Here is a 27,719-nt window from a genome sequence, read left to right as displayed (position 1 = left end):
CTTTTGGCTGTACTCAATATAACTAGTTCAACTAGTTTGGGAACCTCTGCATCCAATCAATTCGACTATTTGGCAAAAAGAGAACCGCCAGCTTACCCGCATTCTCGCTTGGCGCCGATGTTTACAACCAGCTATAGAAAATGGAAACCCCCAAAACAAAAACAATTGTAGACCGTAGCCAATCGCTTTTGGAGAGTTAAATGAATGTGTGTAGAGAGAAATTTGCACTCGCGCCGTCTCGAGCAACAAGACAGTCAGAGAGAAATGATCGCCTCTTTATACCAGTTAAATGTGGAGCCATGGACTCAGTTTGACATCTGTCACAGTCGCTGTTACCCACATTGGGCCAATGTTGTTAGTCATTGTTTAACGTTCGTGGTAATCGTTGTAGAAAGCGGCATACTCAATATCGTCGGGTTCATTGTGCGTAACGTACTCCTCCTCACTCATGTGAAGCAATATAGCGCGTACATATGTACACATTTGCCCTCCCGATAATAATTGACCGCCCGCCCTCGCCAGCACGTCTCGACCAAACGACATTTTTTCTTTCGTTTAGTGGGTGTGCGAGTGTGTCGTCTTGCATTATTATTTGCACGATTATTTTGTTATTATTTATGGCGATGGCAGAATAGAGAGTGTGTGTCCGTGTGCGTGTTGTGTATTCAAATTTTGTGAATTTCGTCGGCTCTGGATTATTCGAAATATTAAGAAACGAAGAAAAAACAAGTACAAATCAAGAGGGAATGAGGGGTGACAGATCACTGTGAACCTCAACAAATTGCATACATTTGAAATAATACCGATATATATGTACCACAAGTCCAAATACATATTCGCATAACGGAATTTAATTATTTGTGATAGGCAGAGGAAAACAACAAATAAAATAAAAACACATCAAGGGCCTCTCTCACTTAAGGGGAAAAAATAAACTAAAATAAAAATTAAATCAAACCAAACCAAATCTATGGGAAAATCCGATAGTTTTATTTTTAAAATTTATTCCCGTTAAACTGTTTAAGCGTAGCTCTTATCGCTAACTTTGCTTGGCCCAACAATCAGCATTAGAGAGGCAAAAATTCCGTACCCCTGTCAAGAATTGTACGTATGTATTCATATTGACGTACCTACATGTGTATGAGCAAACATGCATAGAGGAGACGACGGTGATGATCACATCGTCGAGATCTTAACACCTTGGTCATTAAGTGTCCCGACGGGTACGAACAAGTGCCTACTGACACTAAATATAAATAGACCGTTTTCAATCTTAGACTTGAGAGTAGACTTTATGTAGTCATTCCTTTTTTAAAAACAGAAACGAAATATGCGTTGAAGACTTCATTAAATATACATTTATATTTTGATCATGGTAAAATTCGTTGTCGTATATAATACTGCAAGAAGAGTACGGATTTCCCATTTTATGGATGTACCTCCTTCCAGATGTACCTATTCCGTATTTGCATAGCAAAAATACTCATTTCAAATTGTATTACACAGATAACATTGACAAGGATAAATCGCACGAAATTAGTAGTCTTTTTTCTGGCCACTAAAATTCGATAAATCAGTGCTCTATACGATAACCGATTTTTTCCTTTTTGCTGTTGAAATAAATTGCAAAACTAGTAGATTCTTGCAGGTTCTGGAACAGAGCATTAATCGACCTTTAGTGATCAAAAGCAACTATAGATTTCCCGTGCCTTGCTAACCCTATTTGTAATTAGTATTTTCTTTTGGTCTGAATTGTGGTAAGAGTCTTAGTTTGTGAACTTCGATTAATCGATTTTGATATAAATGACACTTTCGACTTTAAAACAAGTAAAAAAGCTGTAAGTTCGGCCGGGCCGATCTTTGAATACCCTTCACCATTTGGAACGAGTTTGGCAATTTTCAAAAAATAAAATCCGTTAAAAATTCTGTTAAAATCTTAAAAATACAGAATGTAGCCGTTATATTGGGGTCTATACAACGACGTGGACCTGCATAGGCAACTTTTGTTATAAGCCATTACAATATTCAAATGCGAAACTTAAAATCGGTTAATAATATCAGCAAAATACCGAATATAGGGAGGTACCATTACATGAGGGTTATACCAAAACGTGGACCTGCACAGACAATTTTCTGTCATAGGCTGTAGTATCCATCATCCATTAAATTTGAAACAATTCCAGTGCATAATGTCGCTAAAATCGTCAAAATACCGAATATCGGGAGGTACCGTTATTAGAGGGCTATACGAAGAATCGGACCTGCACAGACAATTTTCTATCATAGGCTGTACTATCCATTATGAACTTCAAATGGAAAATTTGAAATAATTCCGGTGAATAATGTCGCTAAAATAATCAAAATACTGAATATCGGCAGGTACCGTTATATCGGGGCTATACGAAGACGCGAACTTGCACAGACAATTTTCTGTCTCAGACTGTAGTATTCATAACGAACTTCAAATACCAAATTTGAAGCATTTAAATCACCAATATACCGAATATCGGGAGGTATCGTTATGTCGGGGCTATAACAAAACATGGATCTACAAGGCAGACATAATATAAATTTGAGTAAAATTTTATCGACTTACTTCATTTCGTTCGGATGCTAGAGTGATTTCCACATACGGACAGATGGACGGACATCTCTAAATCGACATAGATTTTTATGCAGATCAAGAATTTCTAAAATGTATATTTCGAAGTGTTACAAACGAAAGGGCAAACTTAACATACCTTCCATACTATGGTGTAGGGTATAACAAAAACATGCAGCGATGATCGTGTTTTAGTATGGACTCTCCATTTATTGACGGACATATTAAAGATTTAATTAATTAAATATTGGCAAAGCTGCACATAAGACTTTTAATCGATAAAGACGTTGGTTGATTTTGGTTTGAAAAGCCAAAATCGAACATATTTTTTAAACAAATTTCACAAAATCGAAAAGTTGACATTTTGCTAAAGTTAAAAGATGGAGGTTACGGTTTCTCTTATTTAGGTTTTTCGAATGACTACGTTTAGCTATAGTTACTGTATTTCGATAAAACTGACCACTACTTAACGCAAGATTTGACAACTACCTTGCAAAAATATTTAAGATTTTCACAGGTCTTAACAGTGCGAGAATGTAAATGAAACGCCAATATTTAAGGATTTGTCCCCAAAAAAGTTACATATTCATATTTACTTTTATTGATCCCGCAAAAGTCAGGTATAATAATTAGTTATAGTTTTAGTAGTTATAGTTAATGTCATAGACATAACTCATTATTTTTTTTGTCCTACTGGTAATGCAAAAGTTATGTAAGTGTCATTATATCTGATTTACCTAAAACGCAGAGGGTATATAGTTTTCATTACTAGTAATGTTAAAAGTGACACATTTGCCTTCAAATGTTTTGCTGCTACAATTTTGGCTGGTCGGACAATTTTTTTTCCTATTAGGCGATAGAAGATTTTGAGTTTCCCTTGCCTCTCATGGTATGTTCGTGCCGTCGTGTTTGTGATTCATAAAAAACTGGTAAAGAAGGGGTTAAGCTATTCGTACATTAGTAATTACATACATATCTAGTCTGGGATTTCCCCAAAACGTCATGGTAGTCCCACAATCCTCATACCATTACCCGCCCGTCGATCGATCACACGCATCCAAGCTTCATTGGTTGTGGCTATTTGTGGTTTTTATTCTGCTCTTCAATTTCAGTAACGTCTTTCGCTAACTTCTCCATTATTCGCATTTGTTTTGTTGGCAAACCTCCAAACGCGAGCTCTGTCGCCTCTCTATTTGCGGCTGTGCAAAACAACAAAAGTGTAAAGAAAACAGTAAATCGAAAAAACAAGATGAAGGAATAAAACAAAATAAAGAGAGAGAGAGAGAGAGAGAGAATTCGAAGTAAATTTAAAAAAATGTGAAACCGGTTTTGGAGATAATATTTTAATTATCACTTAAAAAATATTGTTGTTGTTGTAGTTTTTGTTTTGTTTTCGATCTAAAGTGGAATCGTCGTTCCGTCTTATCCACATTTGTACATTACCCGTGCTTGAAACGCCATTAATTCATAAATATTAACAACAAAAAGACCAAAAAGTTATTTCAATTTTCCGATTGTGTCTTTAGCTTTGTATGTTTCGTAGATCTGCGGCAGCATCGATCATTACCTAGAAATCATCATCAATCGTCAATTTAATATTGCTTAAAACAAAATTAAATGAATAACTGAATTGAATTGAATACAACGTGTTTTGAGTTTGAAAATAAGAAAAGAAACAACAGGATTGTGATTTTTTTTAAAACAAGTTCGTGTTGGATGACTTCAAATGAAATGGTAAGTGGTGGCAGCAAGTGGAAAAAAATCAATATGGGTACAAAAGTACATAGCTATACATTGAGCAACTTTGAATCTCATTACATAAATCAACCAAATTATCTAAATTTTTGTGTAACATTGTAAAAAAATACAAACAATGCCGAACCCAATATGAACATAAACCATGTGAGAAGAAAACGTGCATTGGAGGTAGCTAATTTGAGAAGTAATTGAACGATTTATCAAATTTTCGAACACACCTTAAGTCCACAAATAATTCGATTACCATAAAATATTTGGCAGATCACTTCGCCCATTTCATACCCTCCGCCATATATATTAACATTCCGTTTGTAACTCCTCCAAATACGCATGTGTGGGGTCTAACCCCACAGTAGTATAATTCTAAAACTCATTTTTCGATTTACCGAAAAATCGGTAAATTTAAAATTCTTATGCTTTTTTAATTCTGCTTCGCGATTGAAAAGCTGGAATATGAGCGTATTTTCCGATCATAAAAGTGACCTCCAGCGACTCTCCCAAAGTCACGGAGTTAGTACGTAGTGGCGCCAAGGAAGATAAAATAAGGTGTCGCGTGTGCATCGATAGTTAACCATTTCTTACGAAGTGAACAAAAAAAAAAGACTTTATTCTTGTTGAGGAATATAAGATACTGTGGCGCAGAGCCAGCTTTGCTCTTCGAACAACTGGGTTCGATTCCTAAGCCAGACATCACATTTTAAAAACGAAGAAAATGATGTGCGAGTATTTCAGCTAATTAGTATAAGTTCCAAGCAAGCGTACATTGGAAAAGTACCAATAACAATAAAAAAGAATAGTTGCTTAAGTCTGGAGTAAAAAAATATTTTTTTTCACTTTCAATAACTGTCAGGAAATTGACTTACCCGATTATTAGAAGTATAGCTGTATATGCTATTTAGTCACGCTTAAAGCTATCGCGGGCATGATTCATTTTTTCTGAAAGGATGTAACTTTCGCGGTAAGAAAGCGATATCAACCACGATGATTTCTATTGCTTAGGTGTGACTTCTAAGTGATTTCCGGGATATTTTCTGCTTGCAGGGTTAGAGGTCCCTGGTGCGCCTGCATGTAGATATTTGTAGGATTTTGTTATTAAAATTCTGATTTGTCATGTTATCTAGTTAGTATTTTTTTTTTGGCTTTTTTAAAAAAAAAAATTGAAAAATTTTCCTCATAATATTTTAGCTAACAATTATAGAATTAAAGAATGCAAAAGAAAAAAAAAACAGTCAGTTTTATGCATTAATTAGTGAAACCTTAAAAAATTAAAAACTATGTTTTTTAAGAGTGTGTAAAGTAATATGTGACATCTATATTTATAAAAGAGATAAATGCTTATATGTTTGTTTGTAATTATGGACTCGAAAACCGCTGAACAGATTTTTCAGAAAAATTCCATGTATACTGCAACATCGCCAGAAAGTAACAAAGGATATATAAATTTTTGAAATTCCACTTGGAACTGAAGATATTCCATCGGAATCGGTGGTGCCTCCCAAAAATTTAGATTTTATATCCACATATCTATTGATCGATTACAAATACAGTCTCCACATTTGGAAGGCGTAACGGAATTTGAAACAAAAATAAGTTTTTCGGTTCAGATTTGGATATAGCTCCCATAAATATTTTCGGCCGATTTCATGTATCTGATGCATTAAACACGCTTTGTACGCCACATTTCAATGACATTTGAAATGTGTGGTGGAATTTGTCTAAAATTTTTTTTGCTCAATTATATTGAAATCGGTTCAGATTTGGATGTAGCTCAAATATACATTTTCGGAATTCAATGAAATTTGGAATATGTAACGGAATTTGAAACGAACATACATTTGTCAAATTATATTGAAATCGGTTCAGATTTGAATATAGCTCCCATATATATTTTCGATCGATTTCGTTTATTTGATGCACCAACCACGATGTGTATGTTCTATTTTAATGAAATTTGGAATGATTGGCGGGATTTTATCAGAAAATAAATTTGCCAAATTATATTGAAATCGGTAAAGGTTTGAGCATAACTCCCACATATTTAAACTTCGGCCGATTTCATGTATGTTATGCACCAAATATGATATGTATGTCCGATTCCAATGAAATTCAGAATCTGAGGCGAAATTTGTTTACAATAATAGATTTGACAAATGAATTAGAAATCGGTTAAGATTTGGATATAGCTCCCATATAAATTCTCGGCCGATTTCACATATTTGACTCACCGAACACGGTATGTACCGCCAATTTCAATGAACTATTGAAGGTGTGACGGAATTTGGTGTAAAAGTAAATTTTGTCAAATTATATTGAGATTCGGGTTAGTTACACTATTTTTAACTCAAGAACGGCTTTCCCGATATGGCTAAAATTGGCGATGAGGTAGCTTAGATATATGAAGGTGGATTTTGAATGGATTGAATCAGTGCAAAAAGTACGAAAAGTACTAAATGGTATTAAATTTAATATTAAGGGAAGATAATGAGTGGAGCTGATATGAGGTTCTTTGACGTTGTGTAGAATTGATGAACCAAAGTTTTTATGGAAATTCGAACAATAAGTGTAGCAAAGTACAAAAATGCAATAAATTTGGATAAAAAAAATTAGAAAATGGGGTTGAAATAAGGGTATGGTTTTGGAAATGAGTATTGAGTGTAAGAAATGTACTAAATGGTACAAAATTTAGTACAAATTGGTTTTAAGTGAATGGAAAAACGTACAATATTGAAAATTAGTATAGAAACAGCTCATTCTAAAGAACTAAATGGTAATAAATTCATGGGAATAGAACTGGTATAATGAATTTTGGTATTAAGATAACTGTGAATGCTATGCGTTTTTTTTCATTTTATAACATTCGTGTTAGAAATATGGTCCACTCCAGCACTGGTCACCTTCCAGCTCTATTGACAGGCTATATTGCCTGAAAAAATCTTTAGAACTTCAGCTATTTCACCGCCGGTATTTGCATTAAACTCTTGCTGGAAAGGGGTTATAAGACATTTATATGAGTATTTATAGTTAGTTGGTTACGTAGTAAACTAGATCGTTAATAAGCCAGTTAATAAATGTCTCAATTTTTCGAAAACATTTGTGGGTGGCATAGAGTTCGACTACTTGAAATACAGAATATCTGGAGGTACTCATATTGAGAGTTCTATGCAAAAAAATCCCTTACATGACAGAAACACATACTTTCAATTTACGGCAACTTTTCTATTCTGTTCGAACAGTTTATGGGGGCTATACAAAGGCTTGGTTCATTTTCAATACCAAAGTCCTGCGGAACTTACCCAACCTATTTCTTTTCGTTCGGAGCAAGATTGATTTTCACAGACGGACGGACATTTTAGAAATTTATACTGATCAATCGTTAAATATTAATAACGATCAGATTCCTCGGTTTGCAATTCAAACAAGCCTATGCTCAATTCAATACAAGTTTTAATTCAAAATTCTTCGATAATATAGGTAATTATCACGCTTCTGTCAGTTTTTTTCTAGGAAATAGTTAAAGGCTAACCTTTATTAAACTGTCTAACTTTTCCTTTCGAATAGATATTACCGCAGTATATTTCGTATTAAATTGTTAATAAATTAATGTCTTGTTCTTGGAAAATTAATCCAAAGGGGTTTTGCATGAATTAGTTGTAGGCCAATGTCTGATCTGATTGTTCACTCTAGTCGCTTCAATTATTCATTCATTACAAAGCCCACTGGGACATGTGTGATAAGATTGCGATTACCTTCCTACTCCAAAAGGATATGTGTGTGTGTGAGTGGCTGTAATTTAGGGTGTAGTGTAGGTTACATTGTCCCTACAACAAATGGCAATGTGGGAAAGTGTACTAAATGAATGGCGTGCGAGCCCCTAAAAAGCTTCCACCCCATCTGTGCAGAGTCTGCACAATGTTTTGAACAAAACTAACACACACAAACACACACGTGCAACATGAAAAGCTTTTGCTTCTCAAACTGCACCGAGCCCGATGGCCTGATTGATGTTTTTTTAGAGGAGGATGACGACGTTGGTGGCTGCGCCGAATGCGCAGCTTGTCCGGCAAACTCTTCAACAGAATAAATTGGTAGGAATTTGTTACCAAAAGTTCATTGCTACGGTTAATGTTGGCGCGGCATTCAATGGACGCGGTATTTTGTTCGAAAACTAAACGGTCGAATAGAAAAGGAAAACAAATAAATGAAAAGTGTGTGTGCAAATAAATAAAAAATACAAATCAATTTAACATTTTAAGCAAGTGATTTTTTATTGTAAGTCCTGTTTGCGATTCTAAAGTGAAAACTTATGGTTTGGAAAGTGACAGTGACATTGAATAAACAAATATTACGTTTTAAAGTTGGTTAAAATGTGTAAATTTTTTAAAAGAATTAATCGACTAAAATCAACAAATTAATAAATTGTGGAAATCGGCCAATCCTTCATGTCACCTCGAATTTCCATAGTTGAATTTTCGATATTCAGCTCTTTGAACATCAATAATTTTAATAAATCCTATAAATTTGGAAACCAAGTTTGGATGTATTTTCGTAATTGTAAGCTTGTCCCATGAACAGGTCACACAATGAGCCCATCTGACTACCAATTTTGCTGTCAATTTGTGATTGAATTTCAAAATGACCTTTTTTGTAGCCAAAAAATATTATTCACTGAAAAAGAATTTGAAAACAATTAGCCTTTTTGTGGATATCGGAAAAGCAAAATAATTAATATTGTGATTGTGTGTTTGTCATCTCCAGATGAAGGCCACCGCTAAGAACTTTGAAAACCCAAGGAAACTTTTGTCATGGGTCAAGTTTCCACTTTATAGAGTGACAATTTTTTTAAAAGCCAACCTGCAATATGCGATGTTTTTGTTATTTACGGTTATTGAAGCTAACTTGGTGTGGACTTAGTGATTGACTTTAAACAACGAATTTATCGGGCCATCCTTGTGACCAGATTCATCATTGGTCCCCTCTGGCTTTCTTAATCTCCAATTTGTGTCCCAGTGTAATTGTCGACATTTGGCATCCAAGCCATATACCCTGTTTACCTCCATAGTCTACATATAAAAGAGCACAGACGAAACGGCTGAAACTAGAGTCTTGAAATTTCGCAGAATGGTCAGTCTTAGTGCGTAGGCATGTGATAAGGCTAAAAAGGTACTAAAAGTGCACGAATTCTACTAAAAGCACTGAATAGTACTTAATTTGGTATTGGGTGAAGGAATAGAGCTGAAATTCTTCAACTTGATTAGGACGCCAAATTGCTGCCTGTGATTGAGAGAAGGAACTAAATTTAGTAATGGGGGAAATTAGACAGTTGAAATCCTTAAATTTGATATTATGGTCACTGTTGTTGTATAGGATAAAAAAATCTAGATTAGCGAAAATCGATCCCTATTTCCCATTACTATCCGCATTTCTACATTACATTTTGCAGTAGTGGGATTTCCATTTTTTTCTGTTGCCGAAAAATCTAATAAAAGTTAACTAATTTATTTCTAGATATTTTTAAAATGTTCAAAAGTTAAGAGAACGAGCAAACTGTAACGTCATAGTAAATCTTAGTATTGTTGATGTAACGAAAATTGTAAAACAAAACATTTACGTGGATACAATGGGACGTAACGACATTGGAATTGATTAGCAAGAAATTATTATTTAATCGACATATAATACATATATACGTCAGAAACGAAATAACTAGTTTGACAGAAAAAAAATTGGGAAAAGAACAGAAACGGTAGAATAGTGTCTGCATCGAAAAATTTTATCACGGAGTCTTCTATATATCGCTGAGATATATTCATATATTCATAAGTGTGTTAACCAGAACTTAGCCCACAAGGACAAACATATCGAATAATCGATCAGACATTTATTATTATTTGATTGAGGATAATAAAATGAAAAAAAAAAATCGAAAAGTGTTGACCGTGATGAACTAACTGGACGTCTACTGTACACGCTGCAATCTTTAATTAATCGTCCCTTTTTAAACCAATTCCTCTTTAATATCTTGGAAACCAACCAACGATGGTCTGCTAAGAGTATACTCTATGACTCCCTATCAGCCAATTTGAATTGAAGAATCTAGATTTACAACATTTTAACAATCGAAAACATAAATAAATCTTTACATTGAACTTGACTGATTTCGATTTTGCTGCCATTGCAATCTGAAAACTTTCCTTAATATGTGTATAAGGGGCTGTTGGTGGGCGTCAATATTTCTAGAGATAAACAATCTTTGCAACTCCACGTTGTTCACCGGCTAATCTTAACTTGGTTTTAACCTGTCCAATTTCTTTCATTCTTATCGAAAACAAAACGTTTGTTCTTATCGTAAAATCAATATGTCCTGTTGTGCAGACATGTTGCTATTAGATTTTTTTTTTAGATGAAAGCATTATAGATTGACGTCATTCTCTTCAATCCAAATGACAGAGTACTTCTCTGTCGAAAGAGAAACCATTTTCTCAGAATGCCGAAGAAATTTACATCAGGTGAAGGTATAACAACTGGCATCGCTTTTTAATGTAAATTCAATGATTTTGTTTGCAATTGGCTTTTTTTAGATGTTTTTGTTTGCAAAGGACTGTTGGAAGGGTTTTCTGATAAAACTTTGATATTAAATGGCATCGATCAAATATGTGCGATATTGCTCTAAACCAAAAGTCAGAAAGCCAACTAGGAGAAAAATGGGAGCAAATAACATTTCTGAAAACCAGTAAGGAAAAGTCAAAAGTCGGGCGGGCCGACTACATTATACCCTACACCACTATGCATATTTAGTAGAGCTCTCGTATCAAAAGAAATTATTTGCAATAGGTCATACCTACCTAGTTTGGTTTCAGAGGGAACTAATACATGGAAGGCATATCCCCTTCTGAATAGATTTTACTTGCCTCTAGACCGAATTCGGTCGGATGTACCAAAATTCAGGTCTTTTTGACATTATTGGTGCACAATAAACCAGATATCGGATAAAGATATATATGGGAGCCATATGGGAGATAAATGTTGATACAGGTATTATATTTGAACCGATTTTCTCCAAATTTCACGTTCTTGCTTCTAGACTGAATTCGGTGGAACTTACCATTTGGACTTATATTGGCCATTTGGTGCACAATTAACCCTTAATAGGTTAAATATATATGGGAGCTATCTAAATCTGATCTGATTATCACCAATTTTAATAGGGTTCGTCCTTGGGCCAAACAAATATTGCTTGGAAAATTTCATCTGAATCGGATAATAAATGCGATCTAAATGTGCACTTTGTTCGCAAAAATACATGGACATACGGACGGACAGACGGACTGACATGCATAAATCGACTCAGAATGCGATTCTATGCAGATCCTCAAAAGGTCTATATCGATTCCTTCTCTATGTTACAAACAAATGTACAAAGACATAATACCCTTACCACTATGTTGTGTAGGGTATAAAAAGTCTCATTTAAATGAGAGAAGTGCCGGAAGTCTAACGCGTACTTATTAGCATAAAAAGCAGGTAAACGTTACAAACTAATATTTTTTTAATATCCCACAGAAAATGCCCAAACTGACAATCATAGCTTTCGGAAAGGAATCAGTTGCGTAGCTGAACTTATAGAACCCAATAGTAAACAGTTGTAGTCACAAAACATGTCCTGTTTTCATCAATATTTTTTTTCTACCTTGACGTTTCATCTAATAGAGGTTTGGCATCTGCTGCCGTTCTCTCTCCTTCTCTAAGTTTGAACGATATCTTCCGCATTAAAAATTATTCAATAAATTTTGTTGAGAGATTTTTCTCTCTCAATTAAAACATTTTAATTAATCAATTTGTTATCTAAACTAGGTATAAATAGCAAAAAATTTTCAGCGGATTTTAAAACATTTAAATTTTTACTTTCAAAAGGGAAAATTCAACCTCTTTATATCCATTTCGTCTTTCGGCTATTAAATAATATTTTGGATTTCTTACATATTGTTTTGCCAACAGATTATAAAATCGATTTTTATACTCCCCACCATACTATGAACGATATATTAACTTTGTCATTTTGAACATTGTCTATATAGGTCCACGTTTCCCATATAACAGAGCCACTCGATATACAGGATTTTGCAAAGTACGATTATAAACTTTATGAAACGTTGTTAATAGTTTCGTTCTGTACTTTCTCGAAGTACGAAAAGAAACAAAAACGATATTAGGATAAAGGGACTTGCGAACGTTTTCCTGTATATTAACTCATTACAAATAATGGACAAAGTAATGCTATGTCAAATTCATGACGAATTTAGCTTATAAGTAAGTATGCCAAATTTGGTGAAAATAGCTTCAGATATAGCTATAGCTTCCATATATATGTTCCATCCGATTTCATATTTAAGTCCTCCGTAGTAATCCGTAAGATATCAGATGCAGCCGATTAATGCCCTTGACAAGTTTTGACGAAATCGGTTCAGATTAGGATATGGCTCCCACGGTTAAGATTTAGCAATAGATCCTATACAAATGTTTTATTCGATTTATATATAAATCTCCCGTATTATACACTCAATAACAGGAATTATCGATACAAAATATTAGGTACATCCTAAAAAAGCATTACGCAGTTTTTTCGAGATCGGATCAGATTTGAATATATCTCCGATATATATTTCCCTTTAATTTGATAGGAATGATACATAAAGGGCGCTTCATAGTTTTCATAGAATAACCCGCTCTAAGGCCTTAATTTGCAATTACTTAACTTAAATTAAATTACCTGTACGAACGTTTATTTGCTACAGGTGACTCTAACATATATTCATAGTGATGTTGAATATCATAAAGTTGGCACAACCCGACTTTTTTCCTCCTTAATGTTTTAATTCGGGAAGTTAAATTTCAATCAATTTTTCTCGAAACAAAATATTATGAGATTTGTTTTTTTTTTCAGTTTATTTGAAGTTCTTTGCAACAAAATCAAATGCCAATTTTTGTTTGTTCTTTTGAGAAATAATTTCCCACCCAAAATTTCGCTTGTTCAAATTCATGCTGACGAAGAGGATTCAGTACTTCGGTCTCATTGTAGTCATATGAACTTGACATTTGTGTGAATATGTGTATTTGCATATCTCGGCCAAAAGTGTTTAACTTTGTTATCAATTTTCATTGTTTTGTGATAAGAAGTAGAGACTAATTGTCTCCCGCAATGAATTGCTGTGGTTTGATTGATTATTGGTCAATAGTATCAGTCCAGCTGGAACAATGGCAATACATTTATGGCTTTATATCTAAATTATTTGTCTCTGGGGCCAGTTTCTTTGAAATATTTTTGTTTATAATATTGTCAAGTTTTGTTGTATAAACCATAAATAGATATGAAAATTCAATAAATTATATCAATTCTTGAACTTTTTAAAATTCGCGCTATGATGTTACAGATGAACTAGAAAATGAATTAATCAAGATGAACACTATAGTAAATATAAAGTAAAAAATGAAACTAGATAATTCGATAGATAATAAAAATCACAAAACTATATCACGTCATTTAAATCAGTGATATTGGATTGCTCCAGAAGGAAAATTTGCTAGAAAAGAAAACGGAAACGAAATTTTCTCAATTTTCTGGATGAAAGAAACTATTATCGATATTCTATAAGCTATGTAATACATTACAGCAGTGTTTACATGTAATGAGGTATCAGTTGTTTTTCAGATACTAAGACAAAAGTCAAGTCAAAAACAAATGGTTTTCAAGGTACGGGAAAACTCCCTACTCAAATAACATTGGCTACAAACTCCAGATATTCTCAAATCAAATTAACTAAAACTCAAACTAAAATTTGAAAATTGAAAATGTAACACCACATTTTCTTGCAGATCCAAAAAGGATATTTTGAGAGGCCATAAGTAGCACGGCCCCATGTGGTTAAATGTTGAACACAAAGGTCTGATGTCCGTTAAGAGCCATTGTAGAAGTTAGATGGTAGTCTCATGCAATCATACTATTCCATTTTATACCCTACGCCACACAGTGGTAAAGGGTATTAAGTCTTTGTGCATTTGTTTGTAACATGCAGAAGGAAACGAAATAGACACATAATTCGTTTTGATGATCTTCATAGAATCACATTCTCAGGCGATTTATGGATATCCGCACGTCTGTTCGTGGATTTTTGGTACTGGTTGCATTTATTGTCCGACTGAAATAAAATTTCCCACGAATCATTTTTAAGACCCAAGGACCATATTGTAATTGATTAGAATCAGTCCAAATTTAGATATAGCTCTTATATATATATATATGTGTAATATTCGTCCATATAGGAAGTATCACGGTACACCTAACCTAATTCATTCTAGAAGCAAGTATGTATAGATATGTTTCTTCCGATTTGGTGTTAAAGTGTCCCACATTCGTAATATGCACCCCACAATAATGATATATGGTATCAGATATCAGATACAGCCCAGAAATACCTCTCGGATCCGATTTAGATAGAACTTGATATATAGTTTATTGTGCGCCAATATTTAATATCAGCCCAAATAGAGTGGATTTTGGCACATACAACTGAATTCAGCTTAGAAACACTCCATTTCGTAAAAAAATGATATTTTGTACCAAATAGCAGATACAGCTCAGAAATACCTCTTCCAAATTTCTCGGTTCAGATTTGGATATAGTTTCCACTCGATATCTTCATCCGATTTCACGGTTATTGTGCACCAAATATGTAATATCAGCCAAAATTGGATGAATTTTTGCATATTCAACCGAATTTTTCCGTTTGGTGAAACTCGATCCCTACATATCTACTGCTCCGATATAAATTCAAATATATTGATTTAGAATTGGATATACCTCTAATATATTAGTTTCTTCTGATTTCAAATTAAAACTGATTTCAAGCTATAATACTCATTCAAAAAAATTATGATAGTTGGTATGATCTACTTCATATAAATTTACAATATTAACGTTTATTTGTTACGGGTAGCTCCACTAGTGGTGTTGAGTATTATATAGTCGGCCTGCTTGACTTTTCAACTTTTTAACTGGTTATTAGAGAGGAAAGTTTTGTTAAAGTGTACATAGATATAATTCTTCTTTTTTCGAGGTGTAGCAAAGCCGACAGTCTGGCCTTCGTATCTGAGTCAATACCTCTCAGTAAATTTACATAAAAAATATTTGTAAATTGTGTAATAAAGATCATCACCGTACTTCCTCTCTTAAGTAGCTGTTATTTTTTCTTCAATTCACTCCTCTCACTCCACACCGGGACTCGGGTAAAAATAAAAGGAGTTTTGAGACTTTTAATACATTTATAAATATAAGGATCCCCAAGTCCCACACATAAAATCGTGTTCGAAAGTTATCGTTTTTAGTTCCAAATAATGAATATTTACAAACCAAATTATTCAACTTACATATGTTTTATATTGCTTTATTAAAATTTCAAAATAACAAAAAATAATTAGTTTTCCCAGTTTTGGAATGTATTCACGAGGAGTTCTTTTCACACAATGTGTAGTATCCTAAAAGAGCATATCTCTCAATGATCAAAATTATATTTATAAAAATAGTTTCTGTTCTATTATTTATTAACAATAGCTAATATCACTGGCAAGCGATAACAATTTTGCAGTAATACTCAAATTTCCATTATATGTTTAAACAAAGAGAATAGTATTTATATACCATTTATCTATGAACCAGCCACTCGAAAGGCATGACTCTGTAAATATCTATCGGGAGATATGCGAAGAACCGTTAATCTGATTAGAAGAAAAATTAATTCATTGGAATGTGTGGACTAAGACTAAATGAATTCGCCCAATTTAAATTTCATACTGAGCTCGATGCTATCTGTCATTGATGATAAACAAATTTCGTAAATAATTTTAATTTATTCGCCCAGTGTTGATTTCGATGGCGCCAACGCCAGCCATGACGATCGTAAACAAATGACAAAAACACAAAAATCAAGCAACAACAATGTGAATAAAGCTAAAGATACTAAAAAAGGCAAAAACAAAGTGCAAAACAAAGATACGACACAATTCGAATGCTTGAATTCTGAATTCTGGTTCAACAGCATAGAACACACACGGTAACCTGGGTGGTCCCACAAAGATGTCCACTCACATAGAACCTATGTCAGAAAATGTTAGTAAGCCATACAAATGGTGTTATTTGGAACTAGTATGAGTCAAAACCTGATTTCTTTCAAATGCCAATAACTAGATTTTGACTAATTTCAAAGGTATTTCGTTAATTAGAATTGAATAAGATTAACGATACGAATGACTTCTGATTTAAATTTTTGAACTTTAAGAACGGCTGAAAATGATTGTGCCTGATATTATTAATATTAAATGTAAAATGTTTGCAAATTTTGATCGGACAAAGGTAACACCAATGAAAATCTATTAAATCCGATTCATTCGATGCCGAGGAATTTAATCTCAAAGTTCAAATTTTCAATTTTGCAAAAATAAAATAAATAAGCAAAGGGTACAGCCATGCGGGGCCGACCATGTGGTACCCTACAATTTTACAATATGTTGAAAGCCCCCTTATGTCCAAATCCATTCTGGAATATTTCGTTTAAAAAAAAAAACCATACAGTCCTGTCCATATGTTACCCTTAGTTTTTTGATCGTTGACAATTGCCCAATATTCACGCGTTCCCTCGTGTTTTTTTGGTATTCAAACCAATTTCACGCGAAAGTTGTGGTCCATTTTACAGATAAATATAATACAATGGTCATTCAAAATGCTAGACTTCTTTCCTCCCCTTAACTCTGTTCATTTTTTGGGTCCATTTGAGCCCCTTTATGTACATCTTCAAAAACAAAAGGCTTTACTTCTGACCCAAACCCTACCACCATGCAAAATTTTGTGAAGATCGGACGATAATTGCGACCTGTATATTATATCCTCCAAACATAGTGTTGCGGGTGGTAAAAAACTTTAGAAACTGTACAATTCAAAATTGTAAGTCAAATTGAAAAAATGTACAAAAAATATTCACTTTTATTGTCATTTTTTACGCGATTTTCTTAGATTTTATCCTTTGTGGGGAAGAGACCATTCCGAATCGACGAGAACTGTGAAAATCAGTGCAACGGTCTTTGACTTATAATGAGAATAACTAAGATATATTTCGGTTACATATATATTGTACCTATTTTGCTATATATCCCATATTTTGGCTATCGGGATCACTGCAATGGTTAGAAGTGATCGCGGTTTAGTGGACATTTTCGTATTTTTTGACATCAATGTTATAGTTTATTTTACCCACAAATTTTTTCCAGTGACTTCCCAATTGGTAGGCTTCTGCCCAGTCCTAAACTCTAATTTCATGCAAAATTTGCGATCATCTCCAAAAACAATAGAGTTCTATTTTGACCCTATCCCCATCAGGCCATAATTGCGACCTGTAGCGTGATTACAAATTAACATGGACAGACGGACTATCTAGATACTATGTATATGATTCCTATTATATTTATTAAATATGTTTCGTCCGATTTCCTTTTTATGTATGTACATTACATTCGTAAGATGTACTCCACAACAATAATATTTGATACCAGAAATAAGATACAGCTCAGAAATACCTCTGCCATTTCATCAAGATCGGTTCTGATTTGGATATATCTTCATCCAATTCCGTAATACCAACCTTAATTGGATGGATTTTTGCACATTCAACTGAATTTATCTTGGAATCAAATACGTCATTTGTTACAACTAGGTTCCCATAAATCTTAGGACCAATATATATTTTCAATATAGCCCTTCTCAAAATCATGTAATGCACTCTATAGTAATATTGTTTGGTACGAGAGGATCGGGTCTTTATCGATCCATTATTTGTTCTCTCTAATATCAAGTTATGACTTTCTAAAGCTACAATACTCAATCAAGAAAGGATCATAATTGGAACGATCTACTTCACATTAATTCCCAAAATAAACGTATAGTTGTAATTGGTAGCTCAACTAAATGTACACGGTGGTATAGGGTATCATAAATTCGACCCGCTTTTTATACCCTACACCACAAGGTGGTCAGGGTATTATGTCTTTGTGCATTTGTTTGTAACAGGCAAAATGAAACGAGATAGACCCATAGTTCCTTTTGATGATCTGCATAGAATCACATTCTGAATCGAGTTATGCATGTCCGTCCGTCCGTCCGTCTGTCCATGTATTTTTGTAAACAAAGTACAGTTCGCATTTATTGCCCTATCTAGATGAAATTTTGCACAAATCATTTGTTTGGCCCAAGGACGAACCCTATTGGACGAACCCTAGATGGGCCTATCTATAAATAAAGGAAGTTTTGGATCGGTTTGTTTACAAAGATGTGTTGGACATCACGTTGTTCCCTTACGCTGAGTAAGATATTCGGCTGATTTGGGTGTTTCAGCATGACAATGATCCCAAACTTGTATCAAAACTTGTCAAGTATTGGTTGCGGGAGTCAAAAATTGATGTTTTGTCATGGCCGGCACAATCACCTGACCTAAACTCCATAGAAAACCTTTGGAGTATCGTAGATAGGAAGATCAAGCGAGATTCGGAAATAAATAAGCACAACATTTTCTAAAGAATTCGGGGTGCCTGGGAAAGCACACCCAAGGATCAAATTGATCGTGTTATAGATTCGATGCCTTGTAGGTGTGCAGCTGCTATCAAAAATAATGGTGATGCTATCGACTACTAGCCAAAATTTAATTATTTTAAAATAAAAAATCAAAAGTTGCTTTAGTTTTGACCAAGCAAAAATTGGGTCATTTTAGTTTTCCACATATTATTTTTCGTTCAAAATTATTTTGTATTTTTATTTTTAGTTTCTTAAAAGTGAATTAAACCCTGGAAAATAATTACGATTTGTTTATTTTTGTAAAAGTTACAGGACATTTATTGTCTTTGCGATTTAAGTCGCTTTAGTTTTGGCCACCAGTGTATATTGTTCATCCGATTGTTATTTTTGTCCTGCGCAGCCGTAATATGCACTCTGTGAAACAATATTTTGGGAAATATATCAAATACAGCTCAGAAATACTTTTGCTAAATTTTATCGAGATCGGTTCAGATTTGGGTATAGCTCCTATATATAACTTCGTCCGATTTACCTTTGATTGTGCACCAAACATCTAATGTTTGCCCAAATTGGATGAAATTTGGCACTTACGACCGAATTGAGTCTAGAAGCTAGTATTTCAAATTTGGTGAAGATCGGTTCAGATATAGCTATAGCTCCCATATATACTGTTCATTCCGATTTGTCATATTTGTTACCCACAGCCGTAATATGCACTCCGTAACAACGATATTCAGGGAAATATATCAAATACAGCTCAGAAATATCTTTGCCAAATTTTATCGAGATCGGTTCCGATTTGGATATAGCTCCCATATATATTTTTATCCGATTTCAAATTTATTGTGCACCAAATGGGCAATACAAGTTCGAATTTAAAAGATACAAATGCTTCGGCATATTTACTCCTTTGAACTTTAAATTATAATTATAATCATAGCGTGTATGATTGAATTCTCCCATAAAAACTTTTAATTGTTATGCGGAACTCTACTAAATTAGCAAAGTGGTGTAGGGTATCATAAAGTCGGCCCCGCCCGACTTTAAGACTTCTTTACTGGTTCTTAACTGATTTGTGTTGTCGAATATTCATAGTATGACAAAAAATGCCTTCGACAATTAGTGTTCAGAGATAGTTGAAACTTGACGGCGGTCGGTTCGAAAGTCGACTAAAACTTCAGAATTTCATCCGACCCTTTGGTTCCACAACACGTCAACAACTCTATATAACTTTCGGTCAGAAGTAGGATCGAACCCGCATCCAAAATCGTAAAAATTCATCTGACTTACGGTTCAAAGTCTGATCGAACAGGGACAGCTTGGTTTGGTGGGCAGCTAGTTTTACGAACATTTATATCGCGCGTGTACGCGCATCTGGAGGCGCGTTTTCGTATTTTTTGTGGGTTCGTAATTGTCATTACTAGTAATTGATGAAAATGACACATATGACTACCAAATTGTTACTGTGCAGCAGCATCAGTTGTTGATTTCAGTCTATAAGGAGTTAAGGGGGGATTTATTTATTTGAATTCAAATCAACTCAAATATGTATGCGACCCATGGAAACAAAAATAGCAGCATTGCCAAAAATATATTAAATTTCTACAATATATGTTACTCGTCCTTTGTTTATTTTTGAAATGTTTAATTTTTTTTATTTTAACATTTCCGTTTGTAATTCATTATCATCGATCGACTGATGCTGCATACATGCGTGTTTACATATGTACATGCCATTGTGCATACAACGGTAATCTAGAAGAAAAATAGGCGCATGCAATTGCTCGCTTGTCGCCTGTAATTTGGCATCAATTCGTCCAATTTTAGAATTCAAAGAATTTTCAATTATTTGATGAATTGTTTCAATTTAATTGTTTATCAAATGAAAACACTATGTGCATTAAGCTTTAGTAAATGTAGATGCACGTATAAATATACGTTCATATGTAAATTATGTACAGTGCACTCTACTTAATTCCGACCGTATATGATGTTACCATGCTCTCGCAGAAGAAGCAACACCTTTGCAGTGGATACAAATTTTGGGAAGGTGAAGAATATAACTTCAATATTCAATTTAAAAAGTTATTTTTTTAGATTTATCAGTTGAAGATTTATCTTCCCTGAAGAAATTAACCGATAGAGACTATATTGAAACAGAGTCTATAATTGGTCAGATTTGCTCGTTTTTACTCGCGAGTGAACTCTACTCACTAGCGGAGTGCTCGGTGAGTGCGAGTTTCACGCGAAGTTTACTTTTCACTTTTTCATGTACGAGAGCTCTCATGTTACTGCTGTTTTAAAAAATAAGAGTGGGACTCGAAATGCTGGGATTGAGTGGAAACTATTATTATGTTTGCTGATCTGTGAGTTCGTATTTATGACGGACGTAGACAAGGTGGGGGCACAGGGGGCACAAGCACCCATATTTATACCCTACACCACATAGTGGTAAGGGTATTATGTCTTTGTGCATTTGTTTGTAACATGGAGAAGGAACGAGATAGACCCATAGTTACTTTTGAGAACCTTCATAGAATCACTTTCTGAGTCGATTTATGCATGTCAGTCCGTCTGTCCGTCCGTCCGTCCGTCCGTCCGTCCGTCTGTCCATGCATTCTTGTGAACAAAATGCAGGTCGCATTATTATCCGATGCGATGAAATTTTCCAAACAATATTTTTTTGGCCCAAGGACGAACCCTATTGAAATTGAGAATCGGATCAAATTTAGATATAGCTCCCATATATATCTTCATCCGATTTCGGGTTAAATGTACACCAAATGTCCCACTATCAGTCCAAATGACCTGAATTTTGGCACACCCACCGAGTTCGGCCTAGAAGCAAGTATATTAAATTTGGAGAAAATCGGTTCAGATATAGCTATAGCTCCCATATATATCTTCATCCGATTTGATCTTTAAGTCCCTCACATTCCTACTATGCACTCCACAACCGTGATATTTGGTACCAGGTATTAGATGGAGCACAGAAATAGCTGTTTAAATTTTATCGAAATCGCTTCAGATTTGGATATAGCTTCCATATATATCTTCATCCGATTTCGGGTTAATTGACCACCAAATGGCCAATATTAGCCCAAATGGCCCGAATTTGACACATGTGACCGAGATTAGCCTTAAAGCAAATACAACAAATTACAAGAAAATCGGTTCAGAAACAGCTATAGCTCCCATATATATGTTTTATCCGATTTGGTGTTTAAGCCTCTCACATTCGTAATATTGCACTCCAAAGAAGGATATTGGTACCAGATATAAGATACAGCAACCAGAAATAGCTGTTGGTAATTTTATCGAAATCGGTTCAGATTTGGATATAGCTCCCATATATCTTCATCCGATTTCGGGTTAATTGTGCACCAAATGGCCGATATAAGTTCAAATGGACTGAATTTTAGTACATCGGACCAAAGTTAGTATAGAAGCAAGTATATCAAATTTAGTGAAAATCGGTTCAGATATAGCTATAGCTCCCATATATCTTTCATCCGATTTGATCTTTAAGTCCCTCACATTCCTACTATGCACTCCACAACGTTTATATATGTTTCATCCGATTAGTTTTTAGTCCCTCACATTCGTAATATTCACTCACAACCGTGATATTTGGTACCAGGTATTAGATGGAGCACAGGAATAGCGGTTTAAAATTTATCGAAATCGGTTCAGATTGGATATAGCTCCCATATATATCTTAATTTGATTTGGTGATTGACCACCAAATGGCCGTAATAGCATCAATTTGGCAAATCCGACAGAAACCAGCTTAGAAGCAAGTACACCAATTTAGTAAAAATCGGTTCAGATATAGCTATAGCTCCCATATATATCTTTCATCCGATTTGGTCTTTAAGTCCCTCACATTCGTAATATGCACTCCACAGGAATGATATTTGGTACCAGATATCAGATAAAGCCCAAAATAGTTGATTTTAATTTATTAAAATCTGTTCCGATTTGGATATGCCTCCCATATCTCTTCATCCGATTTCGTGTTAATTGTGCATCAAATGGCCATATCAGCCCAAATGGCATGAATTTTCGTACATAAGACCGAATTCAGTCTAGAAGCTAATACGTCAAATTTGGAGAAACCCGGTTCAGAGATAGCTATAGTTCGTAAAATAGTAGAAGTAGATAGATTTGATTTTGTACCAAATATCTCATACAGCTCTGAAATGCCCTGTATAAACCTTTTTACGAGAGCTCTCCTAATTATGCATAGTGGTGTAGGGTATCATATAGTCGGCCCCGCCCGATTTGAGCTTTCCTTACTGGTTTTTTAAAGAATTTAGCTTGAAAATACCAAATATTCTTAGTTCTAGTTTTGAATTGAAAAATTTCACATACGTAGAGTGCTCGTCAAAGTAGAATATGATCGATTTCGAGAGAATTTACTCCCACTCGAAAACCAAGAAAGCACGCAAAGTATAATCAGTTTATTTTTTTCACTCGAAGGAGTCTCGACTCGAATTCGAGAAGAGTGACAATTTCGGATTTCTGCTTTATATTTGATGTCGTTTGGTGATATTGGAGGTGCGAAGGCAGTGAATCCAATAGTTCGTATTCCCGCCTTGTCCAAACCAACCAAAAATACTAACATGCGAAAAATTTAGACGATACAGAATCCTTATATTTTTAAAATCACCTTTTGTACGGGAGGTGTCAAAAGAAATAGTATCGGATTTTTATACCCTCTGCCATACATAGCATAGAGGATATATTTAGTTTGTCATTCCGTTTGTAACTCATCGAAATAATAATTTAGACCTAACAAAGTATATATTCTTGATCAGCGTAAAAATCTAAGACGATTTAGACCTGTTCGTCCGTATGTTGTAATCACACTAGAGTCAAACGAATTAAGATAGGAAGCTATAATTTTGCACAGATCCGTTTTTTGTGTACAGGCTATATCAGTCCACGAAGATGGGCTATATCGGTCCACGAGGAGTTATTTCTGAAAAGTTTGCCCTCTGGAAGAGAATTGCCTATATAAGTCCACGATATCGTACACCCCCCATATAGCGGTACCTCCTATATTCAGTATTTTGATGATTGTAGCCAAAAGTTTCAATGGAATGTCTGAGAATCCACACCTGGAGTTTTTTTTTTTTTTTTGAGTACGTCACCCGCTGGAAGAGATTAACGATATTCGGTATTTCTATGATATTAGCAACATTATTCTCCGTAATTGTTTCAAATCTGTTGATAATAGCGACATTATTCAACTGAATTGTTTCAAATTTATATTTGAAGTTCGGAATCGATACATGACAAAAATTACTTATGCAGGTCTACGTCTTCGTATATTAACCATATAAAGGTTTTTATTAAAGTGGTATATTTACTTTTTTTTATTGTTCAAGATCCCTCAAAATGGTGGAGGGTACTAAAATGTTGGCCCTGCCGAACTTAGGTGTTTTTTACTTGTTTGAAATTTGCATGACGTGGGTACTCTTCTTGCCTTAAATGAGATTCAGGTTTATTTTTTTTTATCGTTTGTGGCGGAGGTGCCAGTAAATTAACCTATTATCCCACTTCATCCAATTTCGTAAAAATATTGGAAAACGCTAAGTTAGGGAAACTATTTATGCAATTTATAAATATTCGAAATGTTGGTCCGATTTGCAAAGGTTGAACTCTCTTTTTATGGATTCAAAACATTTTAAAATCATGACCAACTACTGAATAGTTGCGATATTGACAGAAATACCAAAACGTGCTAAATTGAAAGAAGGTTGGAAATTATTTTAAATTTTACGAGGGTTATTATTATTAAAAATATTGATTCTGTGGGAAAGGCACGAAAAAATGGACCGATATTTGATGTTTGACATGTTTGTTTGTAATATAGGCCTTTCTGAAAATTTGAACTTTTCTGGGGTAAGTCCCTGTTTATACCGGATTAAATTTGACAAAAATATTGGAGCGTGCGATGTTTTTGGATAACCGGTAAAACATTTCGCTTTCTATAAGAATGTTGTCTCTTCGTGTGCGAAGTAAACTTTGAATCGATTCAGAACATCTTTTAAGAATTATCGTTCGCACCAGACAGGTAGACGGGGAACATCTATAGATGGCCTTAAATGCCTGAAACGGAACTCGTTCACGGGTCTAAATGTAGTGTTGTGGATAATAAACTGTAATGGATAATAAAGTGTAGTGGATAATATTTACTAAAAATTAAAAAAGTTCCAGATTGTTTCCGTTCAATGGAGTACACTGTACTACGCTCCTAAACTCAATATGATGTCTAGATATATATAATGTGTACCTATCAACATACATGTACATACATAAGCAGAGAGGTTTATTTGTTTGTTCAAAATTCCCATAATTTTTGGCGATTTTCCAAAATTATTGTAACGTCCAATAATTTAAAACAGATATAGGAGAATTCATGATTACAGGGTTCACCTAAAATATTGAATTGAATTTGAGTATTTTTGTTGGCTACAATTTTCCAGAAGAAGCCTAGGTGATTCAAAGAGTTTCTAGATAAGGATTGTGTGAAAGCAATTAGGATTGTGTTTAAAAAAATATTTACAAATTAAAAAAATGTTTTCTCCAACAACAAAAACACTTCTTTCACAGTGCTTGTTTATAACTGTAAACGGTGATTTTTAATAACACAAAAAATGAAAAAAATGAAGTTTGACTTTTTTGAAACAATAAAAAAATATTTTTTTTATTTATGGAAAATCATGCGGAAAAAGTTGTTATGATCTACTCTAATGAGTCTTAACAAGTTGTTTGTCTTATTAGCAGCAAAGAATACATGGGTATATTGTGGTGTGTTTTTTTTTTTTTTTGCGATCTGTGTTGTTTACTCGCGAGCCGAATAAGTTCACACACACACATACGCATTATACATACTTATATTTGCGCATGAATCGAAGACGAAATATGAACTTATTTGTATACCTCTTAATCGGTATATGAAGTGAAATGCTTTCCTCGCATACAGATACTAATTGCCTCTGTTTCTGGTGAATAGATTTTCTCAATGAATTTCCTCGGGCCATGATCATATGAAAATCATTTTATTTATATATTTTTGTTTCGAGGGAAATTCTTTGGAAAATATTTTCGAGTTCATCTGTTGAATGCGTGACCGCTGCTATAGTCGCTCTGGTCGAGATTCTTCAGAGATGAATGGGACATTTTATTTGATAACACGAAAAACAAATCTGGAAACTCAAATGAAATTATATATTTATAAGTTTTGTTTGTTTTGTTGCAGATCATTTACCAGGACATTATGTGAAACACTTGAAATATACATATATTCTTAAAATGTAAGTACTTTCTTTTTGGGGTGTAAATATAAGATTTTGGGCGTTGTTTTCAATGGGAATGTGTCAATGAAAGAGGAAAGTGATGACAGATTGCTCGATTCTATAAGACGGAATTTTTAGAAACTCGAAGTAGACTGGACGAATAGTACCAAAAGCAACCAAAGATTGTACGAATGGTATTGAGAGATTTGTTTTTGGTAAATAATTTTTGAAAATTCATATTTAAAATCTATCAATAGATCCTAAATACATATCTATATTTAATTGAAATTAAGATAAGGGAATGAAATTCGTACTCTAAGATACGTTAAGTGATAGACGTTACTAAATATCTTATCACTTGAAAGAACTAATGTGCAGTAAATAGTTAAGACTATTTTGAGGTAATGGCTAGAATTCTGAAAATCTGTACAAGGAACACCCTTGGTAAATGTTCGCAATGTAAATATAAATATTGTACATTTTTTTTTAAGAATCAGCGCCCAGACTAAACGGCTGAAGGGAAAACCTTGAAATTTTGCACGAGGGCCAGTCTCTGTACGCAGGCATGTGATAAGGCTGGTTGTAAATTCGTACTAAAAGGATGCGGAAATTACTTAAATGTACTAAAACTTGAAATTTTGAATGAGAGTCACTGATGGAGTGCAGGATTGGCGTAACCAGGGGTTTCTGGAAACTCGAACTTTAAGGTTACAAAAAGTTCTAATGATGATTGAATAATGAATGATTCAAAATGATGCTAAACTTCTAAAATGATACCATTTTGAATTATGTAAACGGATAGAGCTAAAAACTTGATATGAGAATCAAGGTTAGAAAGTAAATTTGATATATGAAGGTGGTTTTGGAAATGGTACTACGTGATATGAGAATCAAGGTGAAAGTAAATTTGATATATGAAGGTAGTTTTGGAAATGTGTACTAAGTGTACGAACTGTACTAAATTTGGAGCAGTATGGTTTAATATGTACGGATGAAGCTAGAATTTTGAATTTGTCCCTGTTGCTGGTAGGTTGTGATAAAGAAGTGGTTTTTAGAAATGTGTACTACAAGTGCACGAAAAGTACTAAAAAGTACTATAGTTGGTACAATTTGGTATTGGGTGGATGGATAGTTCTGGAAATGTAAAATGTTGTATTTGAGTTTGCCGTTCAGTGTAGCCTAGAAATATGGAAATGTGTACTCTAATTGTACGAAAATATTTGGTATTGGGTGAAAGGATAGAGATCAAATTCTAAAATTTTATTTTTAAATTACTGATGGTATCTGTGTTGGAGATTCGACGGTGGTTTGGAAATACGTCTTATATTTGTACGAAATGTACTAATCGGTGCTATTTTTTATACAATTGGTATTACGTGAACAGATAGTTCGTTAAATCTGAAATTTGATATGATGGTGGTTTGGGAAGTTTGTATTATAA

General features: G+C 34.1%; 1 long non-coding RNA gene across 2 annotated transcripts; it reads left to right on the top strand.

The window, feature by feature from the left end:
* Window positions 1-300: 300 nt before the first annotated feature.
* Window positions 301-26,353, top strand: LOC131805966 (uncharacterized). 2 transcript variants are annotated; one of them, XR_009343916.1, is made up of 3 exons: window positions 301-423; window positions 4,146-4,336; window positions 26,242-26,353. It is a non-coding gene; the product is annotated as an uncharacterized LOC131805966 (long non-coding RNA). The 2 variants fall into 2 exon arrangements; XR_009343917.1 differs by having other exon boundaries at window positions 4,129-4,336.
* Window positions 26,354-27,719: the final 1,366 nt, after the last annotated feature.

Source organism: Musca domestica, unplaced genomic scaffold (genome assembly GCF_030504385.1).
Source record: "Musca domestica strain aabys unplaced genomic scaffold, Musca_domestica.polishedcontigs.V.1.1 68, whole genome shotgun sequence".
NCBI classification, from domain to species: Eukaryota; Metazoa; Arthropoda; class Insecta; order Diptera; family Muscidae; genus Musca; species Musca domestica.
Note: the sequence above shows the minus strand (reverse complement) of the source record. Positions and strands in the feature narration are given on the sequence as shown.